The 19,689-nt window shown below is 34.9% G+C and overlaps 1 protein-coding gene and 1 long non-coding RNA gene across 4 annotated transcripts in view; one reads left to right on the forward strand and one right to left on the reverse strand.

The window, feature by feature from the left end:
- LOC145973431 (protein expanded) overlaps positions 1-19,689 on the reverse strand; it is a 530,479-nt gene that overhangs the window by 451,440 nt on the left and 59,350 nt on the right. The window lies entirely within an intron of this gene.
- LOC145973439 (uncharacterized) overlaps positions 18,878-19,689 on the forward strand; it is a 52,104-nt gene continuing 51,292 nt past the window's right edge. Inside the window, exon 1 of the long non-coding RNA XR_014439475.1 lies at positions 18,878-19,166. This is a non-coding gene — a long non-coding RNA (uncharacterized LOC145973439). The remainder of the gene's footprint in view (positions 19,167-19,689) is intronic.

Below are 19,689 nucleotides of genomic sequence, written 5' to 3' on the forward strand. Positions count from 1 at the left end.
TGCACGTGACCTTCAAATGACTCTTCAGTGTCAAACCAATGATACCATCTTATGGCCCCCTCGAAACCTTAAAACTTTTGTCTGAAACATTTTTCTCTAAAATGCTTTGTTTCCGAAATAATTGCATGCGTTAATTAAAATGGCTCACCCTGTATATTGTTAACATCGCGCTGAAGAAGGATCAAAAGATGATCCGAAACGTTCGCTTTTTGTTATTATAATGTGTTTTTCAATAAACTAATATTGTTTTTTAATAAACTAATATTGAAAAAAGAAAGAAGTGTTGTTGCTTCTCTGCGCTCCAATTACCGCGTGTTGGCTCTTATGCCATTTTCTTTTTAATTTTAAGATCACTTTTGTCTCTTGAAAACTAAACAGCTTCTGCCTCAAATATTACTGGAAAAAATTTCTTTATTATTAAGAACGTGCAATTAAGATGTGTAATGAACGTACAATTAAAATGTGAATTAAAACTACCCACATGAAAAATTTATCTAATAGATATCTAATAAATGTCTAAATGACTATATGAGGTCCATATCCTCTATAGATAACTAGTAGATGTATATATAACATCCACATATCTATATCCACTAATGTAAGTTACCAGAAATATCCACTAGATATACACATGTTATCCACATATCTACATTCACACAAAAAAAATACGGGCCACTAAATTTTAGCACAATTTTTTAACATCTTTCAATAACAATAAATCAGCGAAAAATCATCGTATTAAGATGAAACAAAACTCAAATTAAAGCTTGAACATTTCTTTTAAAAAGCAAAAACACAAATTTAAGTTACAAAAAATATTTTACAAAAAATATTTTAAAATGACGGACGTTGAAGATAAACTTTGAGAAATGAGAAACAAATTTTTTTTTTAACTGGTACAAAAATGTATGGGTTTTTAAGCTCATTTATTTCCTAAAAAAATAAATTCATATTTTAATCAATTTTCTACTATCTTTTTTGATAAAGTTATATCGTTTCGAAGAAAAATTTGAATCTGATCGTCCATCTCTATGAAGCATCTTGGATCGAGTTACACTTTAATTTCTTTTTTGAAAAAGTTTTCCATGATACCCACACAGCACCAAGTCATCTAAAAGTACTACTAAAACTGGACATTTTTTTGTCACAGACATCTTTTACTGACATCGTTAAGTCGACGGAAGGTGGCTAAAAGTCGTCTCATGACCCGAATTCAATGACTTTTTAGTCTTGTCCATATGATGACTAATAGATGACTTGATTCATTCTATACAGATTATCGACACTCGGTAGTAGGAATACTTCAATACACGCAATAAATGGACTATTTCTCCAATTTATCCGCTTAATTTCTAATAATCCGTTTAATATTCTGAATCCCAACAAGGAATCCAGATTATTAAATAAATTATTTTAAATTCAATTTGTCAGAAATAAACTGATAAACAGTAATGTTAGGAAGAGGATGCGGCTCACACGCATGCAATCATTCTGCGTAGCACATGTATGTGGCTCTCTCTGATTGATGCGTGCGAGCAGTATCCTCTTTCTGGCATTACTGCTCGTAAAAGGCAAAAATATGCTTCAGATTTTATATTAATTACTAATTCTTTATATACATTTCGTGATAAATATTAAATACGAGATAAGTTAAGAGTGGCTCGCCTCGTAGCGGCAAGCGAAGAAACACGTGCCACATACTATTGTCTCTTTTATGTCATCTTTTTCGACAAAGCGAAAAGATGTCTTTATAGACATCTTTTCGTTTCGTCGAAAAGATAACTTAAAAAAGACATCTTTTCGTTATCTTTTATTATAATGTGCTGTGTGGGTAATTTCATTCTGAATTGCAGATTTTACAAGGAAAGTTTCATTTTGTAACATTTTCTTCAAAACGGTGTAACTTTATCAAAAAAAGTCATAGAAAATTTATTAAAATATGGATTTGTTAAGAAATAAATAAGCTTAAGGGGATCCTAAACTGAACGGCGAACTCTTACACGATTACAGCGCCATCATCTAATCCTCCTCCTGTATCTCTCTCTATCACGTTATTTATAAAGAAGATGCACTGTTTTTTCCACTCTACTTTACCGATATTTCAGGTACATATGGACTAAAATTTTCTGAAGAATACCATTTATTAATTAGGCAATTAAATTCAGTTTTTATAGTTCCACAATGTTCTACGATGCAGTACACAGATGTGAAAACTACAGTTTTATGCATAAAAGCTATAAAACTTTTATAAGAAGCTTATATTTGTACAAGTTGACAGCTCTGACGCTATGTTGCTTTAAGAAGTCGATAAATAAAAATATAATTTTATATTTATTTTCTTTCTCAATATAAAATCTCATACTATATAGAGTTTTCACGTGTCTGTTAATAAATAAAAAAAACTTCTTATTATTATTATATAAAAATAAATATACAAATTAATTATAATTTAAGATAAATATATCTTTATATTTTTATATCATTAATTCCACAAATTAATATTTTTATTTAAACTACTTAAATTTAATTAATATATTATTATTAAATTAAACAATAATATAATTAAAGGAATAAAATGTAAAATTAAAATTGTATAATCTTTTAAATAAACCAAACATAATTTTTTTCTCTCTACATAAACCATCCCATGCTGAATATACGAATATAAATACAATGAATAAGCCCTATTAAAAAAACAAATAATTACTAAATAAATTATTAGTATAAGATCTCACCTTACAATAACCCTAATTAAAAAAATCTCTCTAATAAAATTTAAAGATAAAGGAAAAGAAAAATTTATAGCATAAAAAACTATTCACCATAACCTTAAAGAAGGATAAATGTTTAATATCCCTTTATTAAAAAATATTAAACGTCTTATTGATCGTTCATAATATATATTCATAAATTTACTATAAAAAAATAATCTAGATTTCTATTCTTTTTAATTTAATTTTATACTTATTTTCTTTCTCAATATAAAATCTCATACTATATAGAGTTTTCACGTGTCTGTTGCGTGTATACTTCAATTCTGGAGAAGGATTTTTAATTCTATACAGGCAATAAAAAATGGGACACTTCCGAAAATTACAGCGTTTTTGTCGATAAAACAGGCGACTTTAGAATCCCCTTAAAAACATTTTTGCACCAGGAAGCCGATTTTCCTGAGTAATGCAGCAGTTTAAAAAAAAATTGTTTTCTATTTCTCAAAGTCTATCTTCAGCATTCGTTTTGTAAAACATTTTTTGTAACCCAAATTTGATTTTTTTAGTTTTTAAGAGGACTGTTTAATTTGAGATTTATTTCATATCAATACGGTGATTTTTTGCTGATTTGTTGCCATTAAAAGATGTTAAAATATTTTGCTAAGAAGTAGCCCATTTTTTTTAGTGTGAGTATATATTCACCAAGTAGCTATCAAAGATATCCAACGGATAAATAGAAATATTCACATACTTCCACGAGCTTCACGCCTCGCCGCTAGGTGGCGAAAAAGAAAATACCTAACTCGAAAGTGGAATTCATCTAAGATAGTAATATAAAGCCACAGCACAGGTCCCACGAATCGCGGCTTATCGGTCAAAGAGAGCGGACTATTATAGCCGTATCTCCTCTAGCTTTTTCAAGGAATTCCAGAGCTCTATGTAATTAATCGCAGACAGTTATTTTTTTTAAATTTCATCATATATGTATATACATACAGAACATTAAATGAATATCAATCCAAAAATAAATATCAATATATACGTAATAAAAGATGTATCTATATATAATAAATATCCACTGAATGTTGTACAGATATTTACAAGATATTGGTTTACATATCCTGTAGATATTTATGAAACTTTGAATTGCGGACATTTGGATATCTATAGCATATATAATAACTATTTTTCATATATTCGTGGATATCCTTAAGCTTATGAAGAATATTTAGTGGATATCTAATATTAATTATTCCGTTGGGAATTAAATCGATCAAGTTTTTGAGAAATGACATTAAAATAAAAATTTAGTAGTTAATGGACATGACATTAAATTGACTTATAATCGCCATAAAGTTGACTTTTAAGTCGACTTATTAGCTGACTGACAGTCGACTATAGTCGAGTCATTTGTCGGCTGTTAATCGACTTTAAGTTGACATTCAGTCTGACTTTTGAAGTCGACTTTAGACTTTTTCTGCCGACTGACAGTCAACTAACAATCGACTTGGTGCTGTTTGGTAACATATGTGAGAATTATTGAAATCGGGAAGTGGTCCGTATAAGTAAATAATTACCATAAAATATAATAAAATGTATAACTTGAACATAGATAACACTATTCTTGAGAAAAAATGATATTCAAATTTTCGCAAAAAAAACAGAAGAAACAATTTTCTATACAGATTATTATATAACTTAATTTAGAACAAAACGATATGCGATACATTACCATCAATTATATAAATTTTTAGAAATAGTTATATAAGTTTTAAATTTTAAGAAAAGTTATAGCTTCCAATATTTCAAAAGTGTCCAAGTATCCAATATTTCATAACTGTGCAATTCAATATATAGGGTGAGGTACTTGAAACAGATCACTTGACTAACTCTTTTATTTTTAATAAAAGATGTTTCAAATGAAAGAATGTTTGGCTTTAAGAAATACATTTGAAGATGAAATGATATCAATTGAAAGTTGAATGAACAAGGACATTTTAAAGTCATCAACGTTTTTTTTAAATAGAATAATATATTTCTTCACTTACTCTTAATAGAATATTTTAAGATACATATGATGATATATGACACAAGATCAATCAAAGGTTACGAAGTTAAATAATTAGTTTACAAAATAAATTTTTAGTTTACAAAATAAACAGTTACGAAGAAAAATAACACAGGCCTGCGAGGTTCAGTTACAAAAAGCAGAATAGGTGAATCTGATAGATTTTGTGACGCTGAAAACGAATCTGGACGCAGAATTTCCCTAGCACATCAGGTTTTTGAGTAATTTGTAGTTGAATAACTCAAAAATCACTATTTTGGTCAATTTCATGAATTTATTGTTGGAATACCAAATTTTTGGAAATATTTCTGCCAATGGCATCCTATAGTACTCACTTTCACCTTTCAAATCCACTTTCGATTACTGCCGCACGATTTTTTTTCGCTGACAAGGGGAGTCTCAGGTAGTGAGATCACCGATTTCAATGAATTTTAAATATGTTTTAGAGTAGCCCCCCCACTACTTAATAGCCAAGTGAGACGATGTAATATTCAAGTATTCGCGAGAAATTTGCATCGAAAGTTTTCCGTGCGCCTTTTATACCGCGCAAAATCGAAAGGTTTGCAGGTAGTGAGCGTAGCGTAGCGGATAAGGTAGCGGACGGGAATACTGGACGTTGCAGGTTCGATTCCTACTTCTTCCAAATTTTTTTTTTTAATTTTAAATGTAAATTTTTACAAAATCTACATTTACGTGAATTATTAGACAACATGGAGTCGTTAAAGTGAAAAAATTATTATTTTTATTATTAAAATTTAATATTTTATATTAATAATTATATTACATTAATGCATATTTTATATTAATGCATATTTTATATTAATGCATATTTTATATTATATATTTTACACCGCATTTCCGTCTGTAATGGTACAAATAATATCATTTCGATTAATATCGGTATTTAATAAAAAAGTCCAAGATCACATTTATAAATTACAAGGAAATTTATTTCAATATTATGTGACTAGTATGAGCATTTTTCTACTATGAAAGTTTTTCTGCTGCTGAAGACTCGATTATATTGTAAATTTTAATAATAAAAATAATAATTTTTTCACTTTAACGACTCCATGTTGTCTAATAATTCACGTAAATGTAGATTTTGTAAAAATTTACATTTAAAATTTAAAAAAAAAATTTGGAAAAAGTAGGAATCGAACCTGCAACGTCCAGTATTCCCTTCCGCTACCTTATCCGCTACGCTACGCTCACTACCTGCAAACCTCTCGAATTTGCGCGGTATAAAAGGCGCACGGAAAACTTTCGATGCTTTCTCGCGAATACTTGAATATTGCATCGTCTCACTTGGCTATTAAATAGTGGGGGGGCTACTCTAAAGCATATTTAAAATTCATTGAAATCGGTGATCTCACTATCTGATACTCCCCTTGTGAGATATATAAGTATGAAGTTATAAGAAAATTTACGTTAAAGAAAATTTACATAGACATCAATATAGTAGATCCATCATTTTGAAAAGACTGACATATGTCAGGTTCGGTTGCCCAGAAAAGGATTGTAAAGAAATATCTAATACAGTTGTTACACATTTTAATAAATTTTTCTAAATTTTATACCTTTTTATTGTGGTTTTATCTGACATATTGGATGCGCCATTTTTAATTTTAATAGGTGACAGAAGGTATTTAAAAATGTATGTTTTTACCCTCATTTTGATTCGTGAGATAGAGAGGTGGCACGGTTGATTTAGAATGACTTATTGGATCCTTGTGCATGACCAGTCTTATAACTTGTATATATGAGCGGAAAAAAATCGTACGGCGGTAATCGAAAGTGGATTTGAAAGATGAAAGTGAGTACTATACGATGCCATTGACAGAAATATTTCAAAAAAATTTCGTTTCCTCACAATAAATTCATGAAATTGGCCAAAATAGCGATTTTTGGGCCATTCAACTACAAATTACTCAAAGATTTGAAGTGCTGGAGAAATTCTGCGATCAGATTTGTTTTCAGTGTCACAAAATCTATCAGATTCACCTACTCTGCTTTTTGTAACTGACAAAAGCTCAAATTTCGTAGGCCTGTGTAATTTATCTTAACAAAGAGATCAAATATTTCTTTAACTTATTGTTTTAAATACACAATGTAAGTGTTCAAAATGATGATCTTGAGCATCGATGCATGCTCTAAAACGATTACTTGGAAAATATTGCGTTTTGAATTTTATTTGTATTTAATGTAGCACATGTGCTCTTCTTATTCGCTCTTTCATATTTTTTTTAAATGTTGGTACTTCGCAATATTTACGCAATATTTTATGCATAATATACACAATATGAACATAGAGCAATATTTTATACATAATATACACAATATGAACATAGAGTCCATACAAGTATTATATGTTTAATGTTTGAATTAACTTCTCGATTTTTTAAATATTTCTATGATATACATATACATATTCATATAATATATTCTTTCCATTCTATGTTGGATCAATGAGAAAGATTTGTTGAGATACAAATATAGGAAAGCTGATGATATATAAATTGAATATTAAAGCTGATATATTAAATTGAATTGATATTTATCAAAATCTGTTCGCATAAATAGTGATAATGTACATATTTATATAATATACATATTTTTATACGCATTATAACTAAAATTTTGAACAATTTCTACATCCAGATTATTTACCCAATGAAGTAAAAAATAAATAGCATTCTCATAATTCTTGAATGCTAATACAAGTATCAAGAAAAATTGAATTGTTAATGCAAGTATCGAGTTTTTGTAATATTGTATCGAGAGACACAACTCCGCAGAATCCTTACGGGAAATGGCTTTCAACTAAATTTTTTGAGCTTGCTATATAATAGTGCAGAGATGTACGTCAAAAGTGTTAATAGGCTCGAAGCCTAGTAATGAACAATTTCCGTTACAGCAATTTAAAGTTGGGGTTTCCGTACATTATGCAGCATTAATGAGAGGAAATACTTATGTATATATACACATGGATGTGTGCACATGTACAAAGACATGAAATGTAAATTCGACTGTGTAATCTCTCCGTAGTACATTTTGGATAATGCCAATACCAGCAGCAGAATACAGATGTTTTTAAAGAAAGCACTTGAATATCCATTATTTCAAAACGTTATAATTTCCTGAAAAAGATCGTATAACGTTATAATTAAAAATGTATTTTAAAAAGAAAACGTTAAATTATGATGCAATCAGGACTGTTTGAAGAAAATTTTTTTTTTGTACACGTCATGATAACTGAAATTGTTTTTCAAATTTTACGTTAAAGAAACGCTGCCTGTAGTAAAATCTTTGTGGAGTGTGTTGAATCATTAAAAGTTGAGGCTTTGAGCTTTAAAATGCTTTCCTAAATATCGCTTTACGATCATTTTTTGCAAAAAACTATTTTTAAGAAAATCTACTTTTAAGAAAAATTATGTAGCTGTTAATTGCGAATTACATATTTTTTCTTAAAATAACTGTATGTATTTTGTTTGGACCAATTGATTTTTCTCATTATTTTGTACATAAAAATATTGAAATAAGATCATCGAAAAATTACGAATATTTTACAAGATATTTTATAGTTTATGCAAAATTAAGAAATTATTTTAAGCCTTATAACTAACTATGAAAAGTACTTAATAAAAAAATATTTCATTATAGTGTTTTGAAAAGCTTTTGAGATAATCTATAAGAATGTATAATAAAAAATGGAAGTTCCATTTAAAAAATTCAACTTGAACTTCTCCTGATCTTGGCGCCTTCCAAGGTGAAACTGCAATGATAAGATCAGTAAATAGATCTTTTTAAACACTATAATTTTTGTCGAAAACATTTTTTTATAAAATGCTATTTTCCAAAATATTTAAGTTAATAAATAAATTAGACCGTTTCGGGACTTTTTGCGCACCCCGTATGTAATTATATATATGAAATGTATCTATAAATGTTTTTGTTCTCTGTTTTTGTTCTCTTCTAAATGGTTTTGTTCTCTATAAGCTCTATTCATATGTACATACAAAAAAATAATAAACATAATAAAATTAAAAAATAATTAAACAAATAATTTTTCCGCATTTTGTTTTTTCTAAGAAAAGTAAAAAAATTTGGCCGGTGTGAAGTTAGCACCTCATATTCAAAAATCGAAAGATTTATTGAGAGTTCTATTTGCACCCCAAATAGTTCTATAGTTCCTGATAGGTTTTAGAAATAGTTCCGGCGATTTACCTAAAGAAATTGCATTTTGGAAATATGAGGTGCCAACTTCCCGGTGGCACCGCAACATGCGAAAAGTCCCATTTAAACTATGCAATTCTATAGTTCTCGAAGAGTTCTATAGTTCCTGATAGATTTTAACAATAGTTCTGACCGCTAAATATTTTTAAATAATTTTTTAATATTGAAATCGGCACCTAATCTTTCGCTAACCCCTCAGGGGCATCATAGAGCTTGTCTCTTTGGTGTACGGGCATTTGCGATCCCGAGGTACCCGAGCTTGGTGAAGGAATACACCATGTAACACCCGGAGTGGAGGCTTCGTTAACCAGGTAAGGTCTCCTCCTAACGGAAGGAAAACCCTGACAGAAAACCAATTTCTTTGTTTCAGATATGGAAGTCGACACAAAGGAGAAGAACTCCCTGGGTTCGGATACCAGGGGCCGGCGGGAGGGTGGTACTGTCCCGGCCACCCTCTCGTCGTCATCGTACGACGGGCCATCTGGATTTCTGTCGGCGGGGAATCCAGAGGAACTGGCTACCGCTTGGGAATGCGTGAAGGACTGCCGGGTTTGCTGGGTCTACGCGCAATTGAGTGCACCGAGTGTGGATGAGTGCGGGATCACAAAACTTTTTAAGTTTGTGTCGCGCATCAAGGATGGACCGACCGGTAACGATCGTAGGTGTCCGCTATTCTGTGTCCTTGTGAACAGGGAACACTCGAGACTGTGCAAGCTCGTGAGTGGTTTTGGTGTGGCGAGGAAAGACTCGATTGAGCGTCCTCGCACCCCTGAGGTGGTTCGCGGAGACAGTGGGGATGGGGGGGAGGAGGAGAGGGATCCCTCCTTCATAACCATTTCCTCACCGAGCTCTCCGGAGGCCGTGGAGCGCGCCTCGGAGGAGGAGTGGACCCCGAAGGATAAGCGCCTGTTAACTGGGAGGAAGCAGTACCCCAAGGGAGGTAAGTCGCTGCATCCTTCTTCTTCCTCTAGGAAAAAGGAGACACGCGGACGACCGCCTAAGACTGGTGATTACGTTGGACTCGCTGAGGCAAAGGAACGCCTCAATGCGGCCAAGCGGGAAGAGCTCCGTCTGAGAGACATTGAGCGGCTCTTGGACCCCACATCGGGTCCAATTCTTACCGCGGTTGGGAGGGATAACCTTCCTCCTCGGGGAGTTTTCGCGGCTAGCTTGCAGGGCGTCACCACCTTGGAGCTGAGGAGGCTGGCCGGGACCTTTAGCTCTCAAGTTGAGAGGGTTGCGGGAGTCTCTGGAATGGATGAGGTCCTTTCCAGGGAGCTTCTCGTGTCCTCGATGAAGCTTGAGGGCATCGTCGAGGAGTTTGCTGCGAGGGTGGGTGTGGCCGCGGATCCCCGGGTGGACGCTCTTCGGAGTGAAAACCAGGGGCTAAGGGGTCGCATATCCTCCCTCGAGCAAGAACTGGAGCGCGTTTCTTGGGAGTTAGCCGCCCTTCGCGCGGCGCTCCCTTCAATAGAGGCTTCTATGTTTGTGAAGCCTGGGAAGAAGAGACCTCGTGTGACTTCGCCCGAAGAGTCTCCATCGTCTGCCGCGGGCGGTCCTGCCGTCGTTGGGGCGGGGGATCGACCCGTCTCTTTGGCTGAGGTGTCGTCCCTCTTGGATCGGCGACTTGTGGACTTGAGGGGAGATATCGCCTCTATAGTTTTGGCCACCTTGCGGTCGCCTCCTGAGGAGGGCGCTGGGGCTTCTCTTTTGAGAGGGGCCTCTCAGTCTGAGTCCCTTCCATCGGGTGCAGAGGTTCGCGCTGTTGGGCGCAAGGCGGTCCCTGAGTCTGGGGGCTCCGCCGCCCCCGCCTCTGCGGGGGTTTTGGCGGATGCCCCGGGATCGGGGTCGGTGTCGGGTACGGTCGTCACGGGCGGTTCCCGGAGAAGGCGCAGGCCTAAAGAGGCACGTAGGAGGGCTGCTGCCCAGAATAGGCGTGTTTTGGTGGTTCCTGCCCCCTCGACGTCGGTGGTGTCGCTGACCATCGACAAGAAAAAGGGTGGAGAGAATAGGACTTATGCCTCGGTTCTGGCCGAGGCTAGGTCCAAAGTTAGTTTGTCCGGGTTAGGCATCGAACAGCTGCATATGCGCCGGGGTGCTACTGGTAGCCTATTGCTGTCGGTATCCGGTAGGCAGGCGGACGGGAGGGCCAATGCATTGGCTGATTCCCTTGCGCGGACCTTCTCAGCGATGAAGGAGGTTCGAGTGGGTCGTCCTATGCGTAAAGATGAGGTGAGAATTCGAGGACTACTGAGTTTCTTCTCGCAGGAAGAAATTCTTTCAGCAGTGGTGTCCGTTGGAGGATGCAGGCTGGAAGACCTCCGTGCAGGTCCCATTAGGTTTCCTGCGGGATCGAGTGTGGGAACAATGTGGCTCCGTTGCCCCGATCATGTGGCGCGGGGTCTCGTTCGGGTTGGTGAGCTGAGAGTGGGTTGGGTGGCCCTTTCGGTCATTCCGTTGGGTCGCCGCCCCCTTCAGTGTTTCCACTGTCAGGCCTTCGGCCATGCGTCTGCGAGGTGTGGATCAGCGACGGATCGTAGCAAATGCTGCTATCGTTGTGGCAAGGAGGGTCACAACGCTTCGGGTTGCACGGCATCTCCTCACTGTATGCCGTGTGCCGACAAAGGTAAGCCAGCGAATCATAGAGCAGGCTCTAAGGTTTGTGCTCGCCCATTCGTTCCTCCCAAGAAGAACACGGGCGATCGGGAGGATAACGCCAAGCAGAGGCGTCAGGCGCCGGGTAGACCGGATGGAGGGTCGACTCCCGGAAGTATGGCGGTGAGTAGCCGAGGGGGAGCTCGAGGTGCGTCTGTTGACGCTGATGAGCCCCCTCCTGCCTCGCAGGGCTCCACGGAGCCCATGTCGTCGTCCCCTTGATTGGAGTCTGTCTGTGACGTTTAGTGTGGTTATGGGGGCTGCGGCCATGCTACTCCGGAGGGATCCGGAAGTGTTTGGTTCGGATACGCCCTCTGTATATAGTCTTGGGTTTTTAGTCTTGTATGTTATCCTTATTGTAGTTTGGTCAAATCTTGTCGTAATTGTAATGTTGGCGCGCATATCTGTGCCCCATGGCAGTAGATACGTTCACGCGTGTAAATGTGCTCCCCCCCCCCACTCTGGGGAGTCGCGTTTACGTTTGAGTGTGGGGAAGGTGTTTGTTCGCCTTCCGTTTCCGGGGAGAAGCGAGTAGGAGTGAGGGCTCCTGCTCGCATTGCACGTACCCCCGGGGACGAGGGGAGAATGGCTAATAGCTCGGTCGTTCTCCCTACAGACTCTTTGAGTCAGGGATGTCTGCAAGGGGGGCAACTCCCTTCGGGAAGGGTCCTCACGGACCAGGCTATAGGGTTGTCCACTGGATGTTATGCGCGAGCGGTTCCCGGTGGACGTAAATCCCTATTAATGGCCAGGGGCTATAGACAGGTTTTAGGGTCCGGTGCTGACATTTCGGGTCAGTACTGGGTGGTAAACCGGCCCAACCCACGTGGGTTGGGACAAACCGGGAGTCCCCCACGACGGCAATCAGACCTCCCTCGGGTCTGATTGCTAAGTGCGCAAAGCATTTCCTGTCTTTAAAAAAAAAAAAAAAAATCTTTCGCTAAAAATGGTCAGAACTTTTACGCCCTTCACTCTACGACTTCGAGCCTTAATAATTATCGAGAGAACTCTTCGGGGTGCAAACGGAACTGTAATCAGAACGTCGAAATTCGGAAAAAAATTCCAACTCCCCAGGACTGAAATTTTAAGAGCGAGTAACTAAAAGTGGGCAGAACTTTTTCGCCCTTCACTCTACGGCTTCAAGCCTTGATAATTATCGAGAGAACTCTTCGGAGTGCAAACGGAACTGTAATCAGAACGCCGAAATTCGGAAAAAAATTCCAACTCCCCAGGACTGAAATTTTAAGAGCGAGTAACTAAAAGTGGCCAGAAATTTTCGCCCTTCACTCTACGGCTCCGAGCCTTAATACTTATCGAGAGAACTCTTCGGGGTGCAAACGGAACTGTTATCAGAACACCGAAATTCGGAAAAAAATTCCAACTCCCCAGGACTGAAATTTTAAGAGCGAGTAACTAAAAGTGGCCAGAACTTTTTCGCCCTTCACTCTACGGCCTCGGGCCTTAATACTTATCGAGAGAACTCTTCGGGGCGCAAACGAAACTGTTATCAGAACGCCGAAATTCGGAAAGAAATTCCAACTCCCCAGGACTGAAATTTTAAGAGCGAGTAACTAAAAGTGGCCAGAACTTTTTCGCCCTTCACTCTACGGCTTCGGCCTTAATACTTATCGAGAGAACTCTTCGGGGTGCAAACGGAACTGTTATTAGAACACCGAAATAAAAAAATTTCAATCCCTCTAGACTTGGAAAATTTCATGTGCCTTAAAACTAAAAATGAGGAAATTTCTTAATTTTTTATTGTAATTATTCGTTGCTTACTAAATATCAGCAAAATTGGTAACAGTTAGTTTTATGGCACATGAAAATTTCCAAGTCCAGAGGGGCTGAAATTTTTTTTATTTCGGCGTTCTGACACCCCAAAGAGTTCTCTCGATAAATATTAAGGCTCGAAGCCGTAGAGTGAAGGGCGAAAAAGTTCTGGCCACTTTTAGTTACTCGCTCTTAAAATTTCAAAGTCCTGGGAAGTTGGAATTTTTTTCCGAATTTCGGCATTCTGATTACAGTTCCGTTTGCACTCCGAAGAGTTCTCTCGATAAGTATCAAGACTTGAAGCCGTAGAGTGAAGGGCGAAAAAGTTCTGACCACCTTTAGTTACTCGCTCTTAAAATTTCAGTCCTGGGGAGTTGGAATTTTTTTCCGAATTTCAGCGTTCTGATTACAGTTCCGTTTGCACCCCGAAGAGTTCTCTCGATAAGAATTAAGGCTCGAAGCCGAAGGGCGTAAAAGTTCTGACCATCTTTATCGAAAGATTAGGTGCCGATTTCAATATTAAAAAATTATTTAAAAATATTTAGCGGTCAGAACTATTGTTAAAACCTATCAGGAACCATAGAACTCTTCGAGAACTATAGAATTGCATAGTTTAAATGGGACTTTTCGCATGTTGCGGTGCCACCGGGAAGTTGGCACCTCATATTTCCAAAATGCAATTTCTTTAGGTAAATCGCCGGAATTATTTCTAAAACCTATCAGGAATTATAGAACTATTTGGGGTGCAAATAGAACTCTCAATAAATCTTTCGATTTTTGAATATGAGGTGCTAACTTTACACTGGCAAAAATTTGAAGAAATAAAACATTGCACATGTATAAATTTATATATAATTGTATAATATATAGACAATTTTTTTTATTATGTATTAATTTTAAATTAAAAAATATATTTTTATATTTGAAGAAACATGAAAAAAATACATTTTCTTTTAAATTATAGCTTCAAAAAAACTCGTGTTGGAATGTAACATATTAATGTTTCACAATTACTAAACAATAAATACGTTTATGAAACGTTTATAAAACTAATATGTGCTAGTTAAGCAACTTACTATATATATCAGAAGTTTCTTGTTTACATATAAAGTTAGTTTTCTAGAAAATTAAAAACATATGTTGAATTGTATAATTATATATCAATATATAATTATATAATTATATATTATATAATTATAGGTCTCGTCATATTGAAAACAGTACATTATACAGGGTATTATATACTTCGATATTAGCAGGAACATTGAGGGAAGAGGTAAAAAAAAGATCACCGTCATAGAATCAAAGGGGATGTAGAAAATGAATGGGCACAATGGATAATATTTACTTTTTAACGGGGTATTCCCGTATAAAATGCGTTTTTACTAAGGCGTTTTTAGGAATTTTTAAAATTTAATAAAAAGCTATAAGGCTGGAGTGCACCAAATCAATCGGATTTACTTCAGAAGTATCGCCTACTTCCATAGTTCAAACTACAGAAGTAATTTATACCGGGAGTAAATTACTTCTATTGTACACGTTGGAGAGCTAATATTAAATTTACTTCTGTAGTTTTAACTATAGAAGTAAGCTCTATCTACTCTTGTAGTATGGTTCTTTCCTCTAGGGAGCAGAGTTATTACAACATTTTTGTGGTCTAATTTGAGGTTAGATTAGGTTAGGTTAGTAAGGTCTTAAATATTTCTACGTCTTTATTAAACTTTCTTCAGTTTTATTATTGCGTATTTTTACGAATATTTCGTATTTTGTGTGTGAGCAACTATGCATTGCTTTTCTTTTGACTTGTTGAAAATGGAGAGAAAAGAAGAAGAAAAGAAAAAACGAAGCAAGAATATGACAGAGGCAGAGAAAGCTAGATTTGTTGAGCTAATGAAAAGTCATATTGGTATTATTGAATCTAGAAAACATGATGTTATGGCATTAGAATTTAAAAATAAAGCTTAGCGAAAGATTCATATTGAGTACAATGCTGAAGCACAGCAGGAGAGATGTGAGAATCAGTTGCGAATTTTGTGGAAAGATTTAAAAGCAAAGGCAAAGAAGGCGAAAGCTAAACCAAATCGCTCTCGGAACTCCCCGTCAGTATAAATCTCCATTGGATTTCTTCTCTCTCTTATATTACGTATCACTACATTGTCCTCCTCATCAATATCCATATAATCCAAATAATCTAGTAGGCCTAAATCCATTTTAGAAACTCAAATGAAAAAGAACATTAATTGCTTGCTATTAACCTTATTTCTTATTTCTGATTCCTTACTCGTTGACTTTACTCCTACCGCACTGAAGAAGTAATTTTTGCTCTAGTTACTCTTATACTTTAGGCTAGAAGTAAATTACTCTACAGTGGTGCTCTCTGCACATTATTTACTTTAGGAGAATATTTAATTTTACTTCCAAAGTAATTACTATGATAGTACTCAGACAGCACACATGTCCAAAAGACATCTAAAAGACGACTTAAAGACGTCTTAAAGTCTTTTAGACGTCTTTAAGACATCTTTTGGCCTTTTTGTGCTGTCTGGGTAGCAATTGAACCTTACTATTGTAATGACTCAATTTCTAATGGAAGTCTCCGATTTACTATAGAAGCCAATTTTTACTACCAGAGTAGGGTTTACTCCGAATTGGTGCACTCCAGCCTAAGACTTATTGTTATCATTTGGTATATGTATTTAGGAACATTTAAAAATAAAAAAATTATATTATTATAAGACTTGTTATTATTATCATTTGGCATATGTACTTGGTATGTATTTAGGAACTTTTGATTATAGTTTATAATTTTTTTAATTTAAAAATAAATAAAATTATTTAAGGCACAAGCCTCCGAATAATTAAAAAAAAACTTCGAAATGGACCATGATTCCAATACTCCTGCTCTGAAAAAAAAATGAAACAAAAAAGATTTTTAATTTATCTGAGTTTTGCTATCGTTCGAACCATTTAGAAAATAAAAAATTAAAAATTCGCAAAATGGCACTGAAAATTAACTATCGATTTTTTTTTCTTTTTACGGCTAGAAAAAAATGAGAAAATAAATTAATTTTGACATCATTTTGGTTCAGATGATAGCGAGATATGTGAAGGTGCATGTATAAGTTGAACTAATCAGATCAACAGATATCGTGATCACCGTTTTGAAAAACACGGTTTTGAGAGAAATGCGTTTAAAGTTTTTCATACTATTTAAATGAATATAATTATACTTATCGTTAATCTGTTAACTCCGAATTATACAAAGAGCCTTTTTCTTGTTCAAACAATTCAAATTCAACTGATCTTTCTTGCCTTCAAACAATCCTGGCTTTTTTATAGCTTCTGTGAACCTACGTTTTGAACAGTAAACTTGATTTTCGATTCGCATATTCATATATCTCAGCGTTCCAATAGTCACTCCCATAAGGTATAATTTTCAGAATACATAATTTTCAAATTAAATATCTGCATTACAAGCCTACATGTGCTTTAGTTAGTCGGTTATATTAAATTGACTATACACTCAAAATGATGTAAATAGAACCACCAATCTTCGTTTATATAATGATTCAAAAAGAATCCCGAAATGCTTTGTTTCAAATTAAATTTTGCTGGAAAGAAGAAAAGATCAAAAATTTTTGTCAAAAATTGATCTACTACAACAAGACTATTACGAGCGGCGCGCTGCATTTTACGACGCACCATACGCCATCTTATTCAAACCGCAAATCCGTTAATTTTAATTAATTTATAATTTAATTAATTTTAATTAATTTTAAAAATTAAATGTGTGTTTTTTTGCACACATATTTTGAAGATATTCTTTAAGAAAATTAAAAAAAGAATCGATTTTTTCTAACTTTTACACGGGAATACCCTCTTAAATTATCTGAGGAATAGACAAATATAAGAATAGAAAAAAAAACTAGTTACTTTGTTTTTAGATTTGAAAGCCGCATTTGACTCTGTGGATAGAAAGATATTGTTGGATGTCATAAGGGAGAGGGACGGTTGCTGATGGAGATGTAGGGTTGATGAAGAGAGGAATTAAGGGAGACATCATCTAGAGTAAGAATGGAAGTCATTGGAGAATCTCCAATATTCGGACTTTTTTTACACATTGACACAAAATGAGTGGAACATATACGTGCTGTACATTTATAACATTTACTCCCGACTGCTGTCAACCTACGGTTGGCAAAAGAGGGAGTATACGTTTCACCGAGCTCGGATCAGTTCTGGTCGCTATTCTCGACAACAATAACATAGTCATCTTTTGCACATCAGTTTTTTATTAACCAAAGAAGGTTTAAAACATATAATTATCATTATTTATTCTATTAATAAAAAGCGGAGAAACAATATTATTTCGACTATACGTTCTCTCATTGGCTGCGAATGAATCTAACTAAGAAGCAAAAATGATTCACCAATAAGATTCATTCTAAGCATCCGTATAGGGAAATATATATAGTTACTTGAGTTGGAGTTAAGACATCTCAAAGTAGTGGCGGGAATAACAATTGACATAACCCTATATGTCAAATAATAAATTGTTTTCAATAATTATAAATTGTGAAGTTATAATTGTTGTGAAGTTGTTTATCAGAAAAAACATGGATATATCTGAATAAAATATTCCTAAATAGATAAGCTTTTCTTTCTTTCTATTATTAACCAGTTCATTAGTAATAGCCCATACAGGGTGTCCCATTTTAAATAATACGCTCAAATATCTCCAAAACGGTGCGTTAAATAAAAAAATGTTTCAAACAAAAGTTGTATGGATTGAAAGGGGCCATTAGACGGTGGCAATGATTTGACTTTGGAGAGTCATTTGAAGGTCACGTGAAGGTCATCATTAATTTCTTAAATGGAACACTATAATAAAATATTTTTCCATCAAGTACTTTTTGAGTTATAAGGCTTGAAATCATTTCTTAATTTTACATAAACCGTAAAATATCTTGTAAAATATTCATTTTTCGATTAACTTATCTTAATAATTTTATGTACAAAATAATGAGAGGAATCAATTGGTATAAAGAAAACACATAGTTATTTTTAAGAAAAAATATGTAATGGGTAATTGCAAATTACATATTTTTTCTTCATAATATGAATATAAGCTTTCGATTGCGACCTGTTTGAATAAAATCGGTGCAGTCAATCCTGAGAAATGACGATCGAATAACAGAATTGTGACATTTTTCGTTCTTCTCTTCCTTTTTCAGGTTCAGACTCACGTACATATGCTCGCACGCACACACGCAAAGCGAGTTTGTCCCTCAAGCGGCGTTCACACCGCTGCGTATACGATTATTGCTTCGATATGTACAATGCTTTAAGAGACAAAATAATATGTGTGCATGTGCGTACATACGTATGATATGTATATGTATGTGTGTACGTACGTATGAAAGATAAATTTATTAAAGTATAGTGCGGAATAGTGTAACAAGGAAGAGAAGTGACACGTTAAGCAGTCAGGTTACTTGTTTAAAAACACAGATTTTAAGAAATAAATAAGAGTAAAAAATAAAAGTATAGTGTAGAACAAGGAAGAAAAGTAGTGTGTAATAACGTACCAAGGAAGAGAAGTGACATATTAAAAGTTATTATCAAGCGACGCAGAAGCATCGCGACGCCGAGTGCATTTATTAGTAAAAACACAGATTTGTGACATTTAACGACAACCAAGTGGACTGTGATTCATCAATCAAAAGGTAAATATTGTGAAATTTTTCTCATTTCTGTTTAGACATAATATATTTTGACATATTATATATTAATCTTAATAAAGAGAATAGACAGTTATCATTTTGTGGAATATAATTATATGTAATTTATAATTATATGTATATGTGTGTGTGTGTGTGTGTGTGTGTGTGTGTGTAGAAATTTACATATTTGACTGTGCGACCATAATTATAGTTACATACACATTTATTACATTTGCCTGCATAGACACAAATATAGTTACACAGAAATATTCCCTATATATACATGTATAATTATATATATATATATATATATATATATATATATATATATATATATATATAGAAATTTACATATTTGACTGCGCAACCATAATTATAGTTACATAGACATTTATTACATTTGCCTGCGTAGATACAAATATAGTTATGCAGAAATATTCCCTACATGTATAATGATAATAATATATGTGTGTGTGTGTGTGTGTGTGTGTGTGTACACACACACATACACACACATATATAGTGT

This window comes from Camponotus vicinus, unplaced genomic scaffold, assembly GCF_025532165.1.
Source record: "Camponotus vicinus isolate PSW18456_S1 unplaced genomic scaffold, iyCamVici1.0 SCAF_6, whole genome shotgun sequence".
NCBI lineage: Eukaryota > Metazoa > Arthropoda > Insecta > Hymenoptera > Formicidae > Camponotus > Camponotus vicinus.